The sequence below is a fragment of the Saimiri boliviensis genome, chromosome 2 (genome assembly GCF_048565385.1).
Source record: "Saimiri boliviensis isolate mSaiBol1 chromosome 2, mSaiBol1.pri, whole genome shotgun sequence".
Lineage (NCBI taxonomy): Eukaryota > Metazoa > Chordata > Mammalia > Primates > Cebidae > Saimiri > Saimiri boliviensis.
In genome coordinates this window covers 54,973,126-54,987,495 of record NC_133450.1, presented here as the reverse complement: position 1 = coordinate 54,987,495, position 14,370 = coordinate 54,973,126, and the positions used below count along the sequence as shown (strand labels likewise).

Sequence of the window (14,370 nt, the reverse complement as noted above, 5' to 3'; positions counted from 1 at the left end):
TCTCCTTTACTTTGTCAGCTCAAGTATGCCCAAATTAAGTATAAGCACTGAATGAAGGTTAACTTAATAGATTCACACATAAACTCGATAAATTTTAAGATTTCTCTCATATTCTGCTAGAGTATTTTAAAAACCCAAGTAATACATGCACTACCTACTTTCCCCTCCCTTCATAATAGCCTGAAATCACATTTAACTGAGAAGTAGAAAAAATATGAACTCCCTCTTTTACTGCCAGGACTAATCTAACTATAACCCTACTCTATTTCATCTTTTCCCTCTATAATAAACACAGTACAGTTATTATACACATCACCTAAATCCTGATTCTCCTTCCTCTCTTTCTTCCTCCAGAATCACTCCTATTCCCCATCACTTTTCTCCTATAGCATCAATGTGTCCCTCTCCTGCATCATTCTTGGAACATATAAATACTCTCCAATCTCTCTCATCTTTAAAAACAAACACAAAAACCCTCCTTTGATCCCACATTGTCTTCTAGTTACTGACTCAATTCTTGCTTCCTTTCACAGCAAAGCTTCTTGAATATGTCATCTACATCCATTGTCTCTACTTTCCCCATCACATTCACTCTTCAACCCACTTCCATCTGGCTTTCCCAACCGTCCCTTAAACTGCTTGTCAAGATCGGGTAATATGAAATGAATAAGAAACTTTTTTCTTCATCCTTGAGCTCTCAGCAACATTCTTTCTTGAACTTACTCCTTAAACACTTGCTCTGTTGGCTCCCATATCATACTCTTCAGTGGCTTTTCTCTTTTTCCACTAAGGATTTCCTTTTCAGTCTCATCTACCAACAACTCTTTCACCCAAACTCAGTCCTGAGCTCTCTCTTCTTCTCTAGCTGTACTCTGCCCTTATGTGAATTTATCTACTCCCAAAACTTTAAATCATTTATACATACTGATAACTCTTCCTCTGAGTACCAGACTCATACATCTAATTTTTAGATTTTGTCACTTCCACTTGCATGTCAACATATATATTTTAAACATAAAAAGCACAGAACAGATGTCTTTATTCTTTCTAGTCTGAATTCTTTCACCCTTAGTCTTTGCTATCTTAATAAATCTACACAAGTGTTCAAACCATAAATCTAAGAGTCCAACCTTGATTGTCCTTTTTCCTTTACTCTGCACAGCAAATGTCATCACAAGCCCTATTGGTACAACTTCCAAAAATCTGTTCCTATTTCTTTTTGTTACCTGTAATAGGCACAATATCCAGCACGTGGTAGACACTCAGTAAACGTTGACAGAAGCAAGCAACTAAAGACAGGCACCAGAGGAAAGCCTTTACCATATAAGATTTCTGTTAATATACAAAGTACTATTGGTTTATGTACCATTTATGGTAACAGTTTCATTTACCTATTTCTTAATTCCTGCAGGAGTTATTAGACAGGTATGTCTAAGCTTAAGCATTCTAACCTAATCAGGATTCATATAAAATAATGATTACTCACATCATCAAGTTAGAGGAAGAATAGCTAACTCTATGTGAATTCACTTGGAAAAAGGGTGGTGTACTTTCAATAGTCTGTAAGAACTGAGAAATTACTATGTGCATAGCATGTTAGGTTACTGTAAAGGATATTAAAATCAGTGGGATTTAATGTCCTTGAGGAACATATAATCTGATATAATGAAAAAACACCTACCAGTCATTTTATTAATAGCACAAATGAAATAGTATGTGGTTAAATGTCAAAATAACTAAATATAAGACTTAAACCTGGATTCAAAGGGTGGAACTTATATATGAAGGGATGAGGTCAGGGACATTCTGGAAAGTTAAAAAAGGATCTAGGCTGTAAGTCATTTACTCATCTAAACATTTGAGTGCCTACTGTATGTCAGGATGAAGACTAAGAAATCACCAGAAATTGCCATTTATTTACTGCTTACTATATATTAGGCAGTGGCTAATACTATGTGCAAAATCTTAACCTTCACAACAGCTCTGAGCCAGCTACTATTTTCTATCTGTTTTGACATACCTGGAACTTAAGAATATGTGTGTGAATGAGTAAGGATAAAAAGTTTGGCAAGGGCCACGTTGCAAATGGCTTTAGATGCCTAACTGAGGAATTTGAACTTTATACAGAAGTTACAAATACACTTCGTAGGGAGAGGGATCAGACACTTCTATTTTAACATTACCCTCAAGAAAGCAACATAAACAACAGTTGGTGGGGCCATGCACCCTGGCTCACACCTGAGATCCCAGCACTTTGGGGGGCTGAGGTGGGTGGATTACGAGGTCAGGAGTTCGAGACCTGTCTGACCAACATGGTGAAACCCCGTCTCTATTAAAGATCAAAACTTAGCTGGGTGTGGTGTGTGTGCCTGTAATCCCACCTACTTGGGAGGTTGAGGCAGAAGAATCGCTTGAACCCAGGAGGCAGAGGTTGCAGTGAGCCAAGGTCATGCCACTGCAATTCAGCCTGGGCGACAGAGCGAGACTCCATCTTAAAAAAAAAACTAATAATAATAAAAATAACAGTTTGAAAAAAATGGTGAATGGAACACAGAAATTTAATTAAAAATTTACTGCACCACAAATATAGGTGAGGATGTGGAGAAAACTGGATCCATCATACATTGCTAGTAGGGATTTAAAATAGTATACCCACTAAGGAAAACCGTTTGGCAATTTCTTATAAGACTAAGTACGAGATTATTATCCAACCCAGAAACTGCAATCTTGGGCTTTTATCTCAGACACATGACAACTTTTATCTCAGACACATGAACTTAGGTTCATATGAAAAACTGTATTTGAATGTTCATGGCAACTTTATTCAAGATGGACAAAAACTGGAACAACCTGACGTCCTTCAACAGGTTAAATAACTATATCCATATTATGGAATATTATTCGGCAATAAAAAGAACAAACTGTTGATACATGCAACAACTTGAGTGACTCTCAAGGGCATTATTCTAAATGAAAGTCAATCCCAGAAAGTTATATGCCTTGTGATTTCGTTTATATAACATTCTTGAAATGACAAAATTACATAAATGAAAAACAGATTAGTGGCTGTCAGGAGTTAGGGATGGGTGAGGAGAAAAAAAAATCATGTAGTTATAAAAAGACAAAACAAGTAATTTGCTAGTGATGGAATTGTTTTACATCTTGACTATGGTGGGGGACACATAAACTTATACACATGAAAAACTGCAAAGAACGAAATATATACATGTACAAATCAGCACAACTAGGAAAATCTGAAGGAGATCTGTAGATCATATTAACGTCACGTTGATCTGATGTCCTGGTTGTGACACTGTACTACAGTTTTGCAGGAAGTTACTACTGTGGGAAAATGGGCAAAGAGTACATGGGTCTCTCCGCCTTTTTTTTTTTTTTTAAACTATAGCATGTGAATCTACAATTAGCTCAAAATAAAATATTTATTTAAAAATAAGTCTTTGTGATAATGCAGGTAAGAAGTAACGACAACCTCAACTAGGATTATGAAAATGGAATGGAAGCAACATATTTTATAGCAGAATAAAGAATGATATACAGTTGAGTATGATAAATGACAACAGCATGCAGCTCTGGCCCACAGCTAACATACTCCTGAAAATAAATTCCTACCAAATCATGGTGATGCTAGGAAAGAAAACACTATGAACTGTAAGGAAAACCCTGCCTTTCTTATTGAACAGATACAAACATGCCTTATATGACTGACTTCTAGAACTTCATATTTTCTTAAAGACATTATTTTCCTACACCAGGGTTTCTCAACTTCAGGATTATTGGCACTTTGAGCTGTATAATCCTTTGTTGTGGGAGATGGTCTGTGAAATCTGCAATGTTTAGCAGTAACCCTGGCTTCTACCCATCAGACGCTAGTAGCAACCTCCTACCTACAGTAGTGATCACAAAAATGTCTCTAGCCATTGCCATTTGCTTCCTGGAGGGCAAAACTGACCCTGTTTGATAGCCATTGTGGTAGACTGGTAAAAACAAGGACCAATAACTCAAGTTTGGAAAATGGCTACAGATATATTGCTGAAAAGTCTGAGAATTTTTACTTTAAAAAAGGTCCACACATGACTCAAGACTGAGAAACACTACTGCAGGTTATACAAAGGTGAATGATAACGATAATTGCCCTACAAAAGGTTGTAACATAGTGCAGGCGTCCCCAAACTTTTTACACAGGGGGCCAGTTCACAGTCCCTCAGATCGTTGGGAGGGCCGCCACATACTGTGCTCCTCTCACTGACCACCAATGAAAGAATGAAAGAGGTGCCCCTTCCTGAAGTGCGGCGGAGGGCGGGGGCTGGATAAATGGCCTCAGGGGGCCGCATGCAGCCGTAGTTTGGGGACCTCTGACATAGTGAGTAAAACAAAAAAACTACAATATAAAGTGAGTAGGCAATGAGAAGCAGCACTACATTATGGTTTAACACACAGGTGGTAAGAAAGAAGCCTTTAGGGGACCCAGCACTCTAAAGGCTTATTTAATCCCCCTTTTAAGCCTATAAAAGCTGTAAGTGCTGGCTCAAAGTCCAAACATACTTTGGAAAACATACTTTGTGAAGACTCTCTCACACTCTTTATGCTAACATCGATGAAAAGAGGAAATAAAAAATAACAGCGAGTAAATAAATGTAGTCTAGGTTTTTGTATATACTTATCAAGCAAACTAATTACAACCTTGACTCAGGAACCTTTATTCTCTAAGATAACATCTTCCTAAAAAGAATTTCAACATATATATGTGGCAGATATTTTATTAATGCCATTAACAACCTAACAAAAAATAAACCTGGAGTCACTTGGAGAAAGTTCTAGCAAAGCAACTCGCTATTTAAATGAAGGAGTGGGTTTTCCCAGCTTCCCCAAATTTCAGTATCTTCCTCCTCCCTCTCATCTTACAACAGGAGTTTCTTAAACTGGGGTCCACAGGCCTTTAGGACGTATTTGAAACTGTTAAAACTCCCGTAAAATTCTGTGCATGTGCATTTTTCTAGGGAAAATATCCAGATCTTTTCTCAGATCTTCAAAGGGTAAGAACAATCTCCAAAAAGTTCAAAACAATTATGTTACACAATGCATGCAAGTCGTACCCTTTATGTTGACTAAGATACAATCATAAAATCTCTTTTGTCATATCCTTATATTTTGTTGTAAGGATTCTAAACACTGGAAATTATTATAACTTTTTAAACAGCAACTCTCTTATGCTCCAGAGTTTTTCTTTAAAAGTCACAGATTAAGCCCTATTTACTTGAGTACTCCAAACATTAGCTGAGATGACAGAAAAACATTACAGAGCAAGAAATCATAAAAGTGTATCTACTGTAAAATACCTCTTGTAGGACTGACACATTTTGTAGTATACAAAATTTGGGTGTACATAAACTGGCAAACCTATAAATTTACCTATAGTCTTGCAATAGTAACAACTGTCCATTAATATAAGAATACAATTATCTATGTCAGGCATCCCCAAACTGCAGCCCCCTGAGGCCATTTATCCGGCCCTCCGCCACACTTCAGGAAGGGGCACATCTTTCATTGGTGGTCAGTGAGAGGAGCACAGTATGTAGCGGCCCTCTAACGGTCTGAGGGACAGTGAACTGGCCCCCTGTGTAAAAAGTCTGGGGACGCCTGATCTATGTTATAGAAGTGCATCCTTGATACATATTTAAGAATTACTATTAATCTGCTGCAAAAATGAGTAACTTCAATAATTTGTACTATGCTAGCTTTTGCTAAATATTCAGTATGCTGCTATAAACACTAAGAAAAAGTTTGTATAGAAAGCCACACTGAAGAAATTTGACAAATTTAATTTAGTAAAAATGTATGTCACCGACATAATCTTTTAAATTAAGTCTAAACAAAATATATAAATCAGAAATATACTTTAAAAATTAACCATCTAATTATATTTCTGAATTTGAAAAGCAATAAATCATGCTCAATGTACAACACAGAATTCAAAGAAAAGACAAATAGTAAAATACTGCCAGAAATACCTGCACTATATATCCATGTTATAAATTGGTGTAGCCAGCACCAAAATACTACTGAAGAAACAAAATTTTAACTTTATGAGAAATTATAGAAACACCATAGATCTAGTTAATCAGGTGGACCAAGTTAGCCAGTTAGCCTGGAAGAAAGCAATAGAAATAAAGAAAGCCTAAATAAATTGTTTTCAGGAAAGCTGAGATATGAGAAAGAACCAGAAGTTTTCCTAAACCTTGTTGAAAATATAAAACATATTTAATTTTCATCAAAATCAATTTTACTGGACTGAATTTCTTGAAAGCAGAGCCAATGAATGACCAAGTCATCCCGTATTAGTTTCTAACAGTGTTCAGGCATAGCAGGCATTTACCAAAACGCTTGCATTTACCAAAACGCTTGTTGAATAAAATGACAGTTTTCTTGAGTCAAAAGAAATTGTAATTATTAAACAAACCCATGAACAGTTCTTTTCATCACCACTACAAAAACAAAGGCCATACCTTTATGCTGACTTCAACTGATCACAGTACAACACAGAGTAGGCCACGGAGATCAACTATAAACAAGATACAAATCTTGCCTGTGTGTTTTTCCCACCTTAGAAATTACTTTAATTTCAAAGAAAAAGAATTTCACCCAGAGCTCTCTGGATAAAGGCACAAACCAAAACTCATTTTTCTTTTCTTTTTTTAAGATAGGGTCTTGCTGTATTGCACAGGTTGGAACGCAGTGATACAGTTACAGTTCGCTGCAATCTCAAACTTTTGGGTTCAAGTGATCCTCCAGGGCTTATCACCATGCCTAGCTGAAGTTTTAAATTTTTGTAGGGATAGTGTCCCACTATGTTGCCCAGACTGATCAGATCTAAATTCAATTGCACAGTTCTACTCCCCTGGACAGACTGTACTGGTTAGGAATAGATGCAGAACCTAACTCAAGGCATACTAGAAAAGATGCTGGTTGAAGGGTCTAGAAAAGAAGCTTTCTCATTTATCATTCTTCTAAACACACTTCCTATACAAAGGTGACTCTCACTTTCTATTCTAAGGGGATGTTTTCAAGGTAACCATGGATAAAATGAATATTCCATATCAACTCTGAAGAAATTAACCAAGAAAATAGGTACAAAAAAGAAAATCTAAAACTATCAAGCAGTTCAAGACTTTGTTGAAGAAAGAATCTTTGCTCATTAAACAAGGTATAAGCCTACCCCATCAGATCTGTAAATATTGTTCTTCCTATAGTAAGTTTTTAATTTTTAAATTTTTTTTTAGAGGTCTCGCTCTGTCACCCAGGCTGGAAGAAGTGCAATGGCATGATCTTTGCTCAATGAAACCTCCACCTTCTGGGTTCAAACAATCCTCCTGCCTCAGTCTCCCAAGTTAGCTGGGATTACAGACACACACCACCACGCCTGACTAATTTTTGCATTTTTAGTAGAGGACTGACCATGTTGGCCAGGCTGCTCTTGAACTCCTACCCTCAGGTGATCCACCTGCCTCGCCCTCCCAAAGCGCTGGGATTGCACCTGTGAGCCATACACCTGGCCTGCTCTTTCTATACAGTAAGCTTTTTACATCCAATTTTTTTTTTTTGCCTTCATTAAAATTATTTAGAAAACCTTATTTCTCTCAGATATGAACACTAATAGTCAATCTAACGATTATCAAGAGGTTAAATGATACACACTAAAAAAACAAAAAGCATGTTTTTCTCATAACTTATGCATTCTGATATAGACAAACAACAACCGAAACATTTTCATATATTTCATTACTTTTATATCTTGAATGAACAATTTACAGAGTGAGGGTGTAGAAATCAGAAGTCAAATAATGCTAAACCTAAGATTTACTACATTAATATAATGGCATGGTATCAAGTCATGATTTGCTAATATCAAATTAATACCTTGTGACTCTATACATACATATTAATATCTATCTTCGGTTTTTTAAGAAAATGTACTTATTTTGGTTTCATTCTTCTGCCAGTCTCCAAACCCCATTACAATGGCTAAAGCAGCAAAATCTTTTGAGACACTAATTGATGGTGGATTTAGATAAAAAGGAAGCAGTAAAATACAAAGAAAAAAACACTGACTCAAAGGAATGCAAGTTGGTAATTGCTAATATAAAGAGGAGTAAAATATTCAGGGCCTCGAAAAACATAACAGAACACCCATTTACACTAACACACCATAAAATTCACCAAATATTTTACTATTTATCTGAATCAAGCTAAAATTAAAATGGACAAAATAGATACTGAAGAAAAATCAAACCAGCTTAAACACAAGTGTTTAACACATTCACTGAATGTGTTAAAAATTGGCAATTTTAATAATACAAGTCAAATTTTCTCAGAAAATTTCAAGCAGTTCTTTTAAAGGGCTGCTTTTCAAATACTAGCAGGTTACTAATTCAGTAGATTTTAAGAAGCAAAAAAGTTCTTTTTTTTACTGTAATAGACTAGAAAATTAAAACATACACATTTGTCTCACAGCATCCAAAGGGGATTGCTTTCAGGACCTCTGTGGGCACTAAAATCCGAGGACACTCAAGTCCCTTATATAAAATGGTATAGTAGTTGCATATTATCTATGCCTATCCTTGCATATACTTAAATCATCTCTAGATTACTTATAATACCTAAAACAGTATAAATGCTGTGTAAACAGTTGCTACACTGTTTTTTAAATTTGTATTATCAAGCCAGGCATGGCGGCACACACATGTAGTCCTAGTAGCTTGGGAGGCCAAGGTAGAGGATGGCTTGAGGCCAGGAGTTTAGATCAGCCTAGGCAATATAGTGAGACCCCCATCTCTACAACAACAAAAAATTAGCTGGGCATTATTACTACTAATATCGGTAGTCCTGGCTACTCAGGAGGCTGAGGCAGGATGATCACTTGAGCTCAGGAGTTTGAGACTGCAGTGAGCTCTGGGGGTACCAGTGCACTCCAGCATGGGCAACAGAGTGAGATTATATCTCATAAACATCCATTTCTGTTATTGTATTGTTATTTTTGGTAGTTTTTTTCATGAATTTTTCAATCTGCAGTTTCTGGAATCTGTGAATGTGAACCCCATGGATACAGAGGGCACAATGTATAATAAAGTTAAGTATTATCTTATGAAATTGCATTTCAATTATGTAGAAATATTTGTGTGTATAATGGGTCATGATTTTAAAAAATAATCCTCATTGCCAGTTGCAATCACAAACATCTTAGAGGTTTTGTTACCGTAACTAACACTAACTTCCTTTGGGTATAAAACAAAAGACAGCCAAAACTAAAGGCTTCTGACTAGTAAGAATGACAATGAAGCTCAGTTTAAGAGCAACATATCTGAATCTTCCTTAGATGCTACTAATGCCCAAAAGCTATGGTTATTATCCAGGTTTCAAAGAGTCTGAGAAAAGATTCCTAAACTATGACTCAAGCGAAGCGCATAAACTTAAAACGAAAAATTACCCGAGTATTTAACTTAAAAATGAGTCAAGAAAATGAATCCAGCAAATGGGGCAAAAAACTGTGCTGAGATACAGGCTAAGTATATTAAGATATTTCAGGCCTGATACACATTATAATACTATTTATTGAGCACTGCTCTGTTAGACACAACACTCATTTCTAATGTCTACCACAACTCCAAGGAAAGTATTATAATTCCTAATTTATAGGTGAGGGAATCAGCTAAGAAAGGGTAAATGGTTTATTCTGTCTACTGTTTTTAAGGATCATCTCTCTGCTATTTGGCCATTCAATATTAACAGATCCTCAAAGGTCTGTGTTAAGCAAGTGTCTATATTCACTCTCTAGGAGATTTCATCTATTACCATTTTTAGTTCGCTGTCTCCTATGTATCTTCAATTCAGACCTCTGCTGAAGACCCATAACTGCCTACCTGACTGACATCTCCACTTTAACTCTAAAACCAAAGTTGTAATTTCCACTCCCCAATTCCAAACTTGGCAAATTTCTAATGCTCTGTCTCTTGAACAGCATCCTAACTCATGAAGCTGAACAAGCTAGAAACCTAACAAGCTAGAAACCTAGGAGACATTTTTCCCATCTTATTCATTAACCTTACCTCCCCCTATATGCAGCACGCCTTATGCATTTTAAGTATCTCTCATATCCACTCCATTCTCCATTGTCACCACTCTCCCTCCCAACTCCAACTGTTTCAAGTTTTCATCATGGTTCACTAAGATTACTGTAATATACTAAATAGTCTTCCACAGTCTCTCTAGCCCTCACTCAAACCATTCTTCATACCGTTAACTAAGTGACCACAAGAAACAAATCTACTCACTCTCTATGTTCAAATTACTCTTAAATTAAATAACAAGAATTTCTAACATAGGTAACAAGTCTCTCATCTCTCCTTACACTACTCTTCCCCCTAGAGAGTTAGCAAATTATATGGCCTGGGGGGCAAATCCAGCCTGTCATCTTTTTTGAAAATGGTTTATTATAACATAGCTATGTTCATCAGTTTACATATGGTCTATGGCTGCCTTCACAATACAACAGACATGACCAGTTACAACAGACTGTATGACCCTCAAAGCCTGAAATATTTACTATCAGGCCCTTTACAGAAAGTTTATCAATGTCTGCCCTAGATCAATGACTAAACACATTGAACTCCTTTAAGAACATACTATGTTCCCCTCCTACCATGCGTACATACTATTTATTCAGCATTAAGTACTCTCCATTCTATGCCACCAACCGCTTAGTTAACTATTTAGCTATCAGATGTGACTAAAAATGACTTTTCAAGAAGGCCTTTCCTCACCATTTAGACTAGCACATCTGAATTCAAACTAGCCACATTTCAAGTGTTCAGTAGACCCATGTGGCTAATATGTTCAAAAGATGGCTATAAACCAGAGGTCTGTTTGTTTCCAGACTTTATTCTGTTGTTCAATATGCCTATCTCTGTCCCAACATCACAATGTCTTAAAGTTTTCTATGATAGAATGAGCACACACACCACCATTCCAACCTGCCTTTCTTCTTCAGAGGTGTCCATGCTATTCTATTAATAAGTCTTTTACTCTTTCATTTATCAAACCAGCATGCAATATTTCTTAAAAACTTTTGAAACTTCCAATGAAACAACACTGAATGTGGAGCCCAGTCTGAACAACAGTGACTTCTCTATGATATCCCATATTCATGGACAGGAAGGAAACAGCTCTGTCATTTATTTAGGTCTTTTAAATGTCTTTCAGTAACATTTTGTACTTTTCAGAGAAGTTACACATGTATTAATTATTCCTAGGAACTTGATAAACTGCCATGTTTTTGTAAATGATGTCTTCTATAATTACTTTTGCTAGTTATCTGTTGCTAATGCATAGAAATGCAACCTATTTTTTATTACTGATCTTGTATCAAGTTAGTTTCTTAATTCTAATAGTTTATCAGTAGATAAATACTACTTTATTAATACTAATCCTTTTTGGCTTTTACATTCATAATCATCATTATGAGCTAATAATGATAATTTTGTTTCTTCCTTTCCAACACTCATGCTTTTCTTTTTCTTATCTTTTGAGTAGGATCTCCATATAACACTGAATTGAAGTGGTGATGTTTTATCTGTCTTGTTTTTTATTAAAAAGAGAATTTATTTCCCCATTTAGGATGACAGATGTTTACTATAAATTTTATCTGTGTACACATGTATTTTCAAGAAAGTTCTTACTTGTTCTTAATTTATTAAATTTCCCATGAATTGCTAAATTTTATCAAGTGCTTCTTCTGCATCTATTGCCACTATAGTATTTTTCTCATTTAGTTTGTTGATGAGGTAAACTACATGTAGAGCTTTTTCTATTAAGAGCTACCCTTTGCACATATGATATAAATCGAACATGGATATGATTTTCCTTTCCATACTGTTCAATGTTTTTCTGCTATTACAGGCCACAAATCCCTTATTTACACCCTAGGAATAAGCTGTTTCAGAAATCAAACACTTCTAGTCACTAGCAATAATGCATGGTGCAAAAACTGTATTTTGTAACAACCTTAGTAAGCCGAGGGTCAGTCTCCAGTATTCAAACACATTCACAGTGAACTGTGTAGATGTTCACTGTAAACAATGATTGTAAGCAGACTTATATCCATTCAAGTCAGGTTTTCCCATCAATGAGAATAGGCCAAATCAGGTTACATTGCTAAGTTCCGAAATCTTTGGTTTTCAGGTTAGACGATTTCAAAATTGTGCTTAAGGGTCTGTAGACCTGTATTTCATTTAAGACTTTGGTACATACACTCATAAGTAAAATAGGCCTATAATTTTCCTTTTTTAAGCTATTCTTGTCTGGTTTCAGAATTAAGGATAGATGACTTAGAGAATAAATTTAAGAATGTATTCCCTTGTCTTCTATTCTCTGAAACAACTTTAACACTGGAATGACCGATTCTCTGAAACAACTTTAACACTGGAATGACCTGTTTCTTGAAAAATCTGCAAAACTGTCTGGGACTAGTATTTCCTTGGTGAGAAAATTTACTACTTCACAATTTATTTAATACTTACAGGATTATTCAAAGCATTTTTGCTTAAATTACATTTTTCCAGGACTTTGTTCATTTTGTTTAAACTTTCAAATTTGTGGCACAGAATTGTTGATAGTATTCTCTTTCATCTTTTAATCTGATCTGTCTGTAATTAGATTCTTTTTATTCAGTGTTTATTTATGCCTTTTCCTTTTTTACCAGAGGTTTGTCTATTCTATTTTTTAGTCTTTTCAAATAATCACCTTTTAGCCTTGATTTTTGATATGCTCTCTGTAACTCTTTACATCTGCCTCCTGACTAAAAGTATATAAAATTATACAAATACTGTAATTAGAAAGACTATGCAGCAATACGAAAAAATATGACTGTACTACTGCTATTAAGGAGAATGTTCCTGTTCTTAGGAAACACACGATAAAATATTTAATAGCAAAATGAGTCCAATATCTCCAGCTTAATCTCAGAGGGCTTAAAAAAAAAAAAAGCAATAGACATGAAAACACACACACACACACACACACACACACACACACACAGAGCGCTCCATCAAGTGGGGTAAAATGTAGAAAACTCGTAAATCTAGGTAAAAAATATATGGATTCCCCTTTTACTATTCTTCCAACTTTCACTGAAATTACATCAAAATAAAAAGTTACAATAGCAATTAGGCCTGTGAACAAAAATGGAAAAATAACACAAAAATAAAAGCAATTTAAAAATGGATAGCCTGTGTTATATTAAGCAGTTTTAAAAATTTAAACCAATTAAGATCAAAATATTAAAGTTTTCTGTCAGTGATAAAATGTATAGATGGGACTAGTGATAACAGGATAAGTGTGAAGAGATTCCAGGGAGCAGCATGTTATGACTTGAGTATGTGCTGTTAAGTCTAGATTAGCATTACTTTAAAAGTTTACATGCCTCATCCAGAAAATTTGCTAAAGACAAAAAAAGGTAATACTCAAACTTAAGAAAATAAAGCAGAGTCTATCCAACTACAGTGGGCAGTTACTGTATGTAGGAAAATTACCCAGAATAAGCTTACTCAAAATATCTTTAATTGGGTCTGATAAATAGCAGTCAGCTGTAGAAAATAAATATTGGTAATCTACAAGATTATGGACTTAACCTATGAAGAAATTACCAATACATTAGCATAAAAGCCTACTGAATGCTATCATAAGACCATAAAATCCTTGAATAAAAGTTTGTGTACAATTAAACAGTATTAAAAGTGAAGTTGCTGAAAAAAAAAAAAAGTGAAGTTGCTGAAATACCCCATGAAAAATATCCAATAAAAGTTAAAATTATTAAATACAACTTAAACAGCATTTATATTTAGGTTTCAAATGCTTACTACCATCAGATGGATTAATACCTACTGAAAATGTAAAAAATGAAAGAATGTTTGCTATCTGGTTAGAATTCTGCAATTCAAATTTCAGAAACCTTTCTGTATACCTTTTCAGTCACTAAACCACTATCCACAAAGAAGCTGCCTGAGAAAGTTAATAAATATCCAAGACTATAAACTGTCATAATTTTATCGTATTATTAGTATCCTTGAGTGAGACAGGTATCAAATTAATACTGCAAAACTGGTAGGTCAGAAGAGAAAAACAGAAAAATAGGATGATTACAAATGGAAAAATTAAGAACCAAATCACTTCATATCTGGGTTTCTGTAAAAAGAAAAACCATTCAACCAGACTTTTTATGCTGAAGAATATGAAATCAAACTCTACCCCAACAAAGTACAAAAATAACTTATCTCCACAAAATATTCAGAAAATTAAAAA

The 14,370-nt window shown here is 35.1% G+C and overlaps 1 protein-coding gene across 2 annotated transcripts in view; it reads right to left on the bottom strand.

Annotated features, from left to right (window-relative positions):
* Nucleotides 1-14,370, bottom strand: part of ARHGAP5 (Rho GTPase activating protein 5) — a 71,675-nt gene that overhangs the window by 39,543 nt on the left and 17,762 nt on the right. The gene's annotated exons all lie outside the window — the stretch shown is intronic.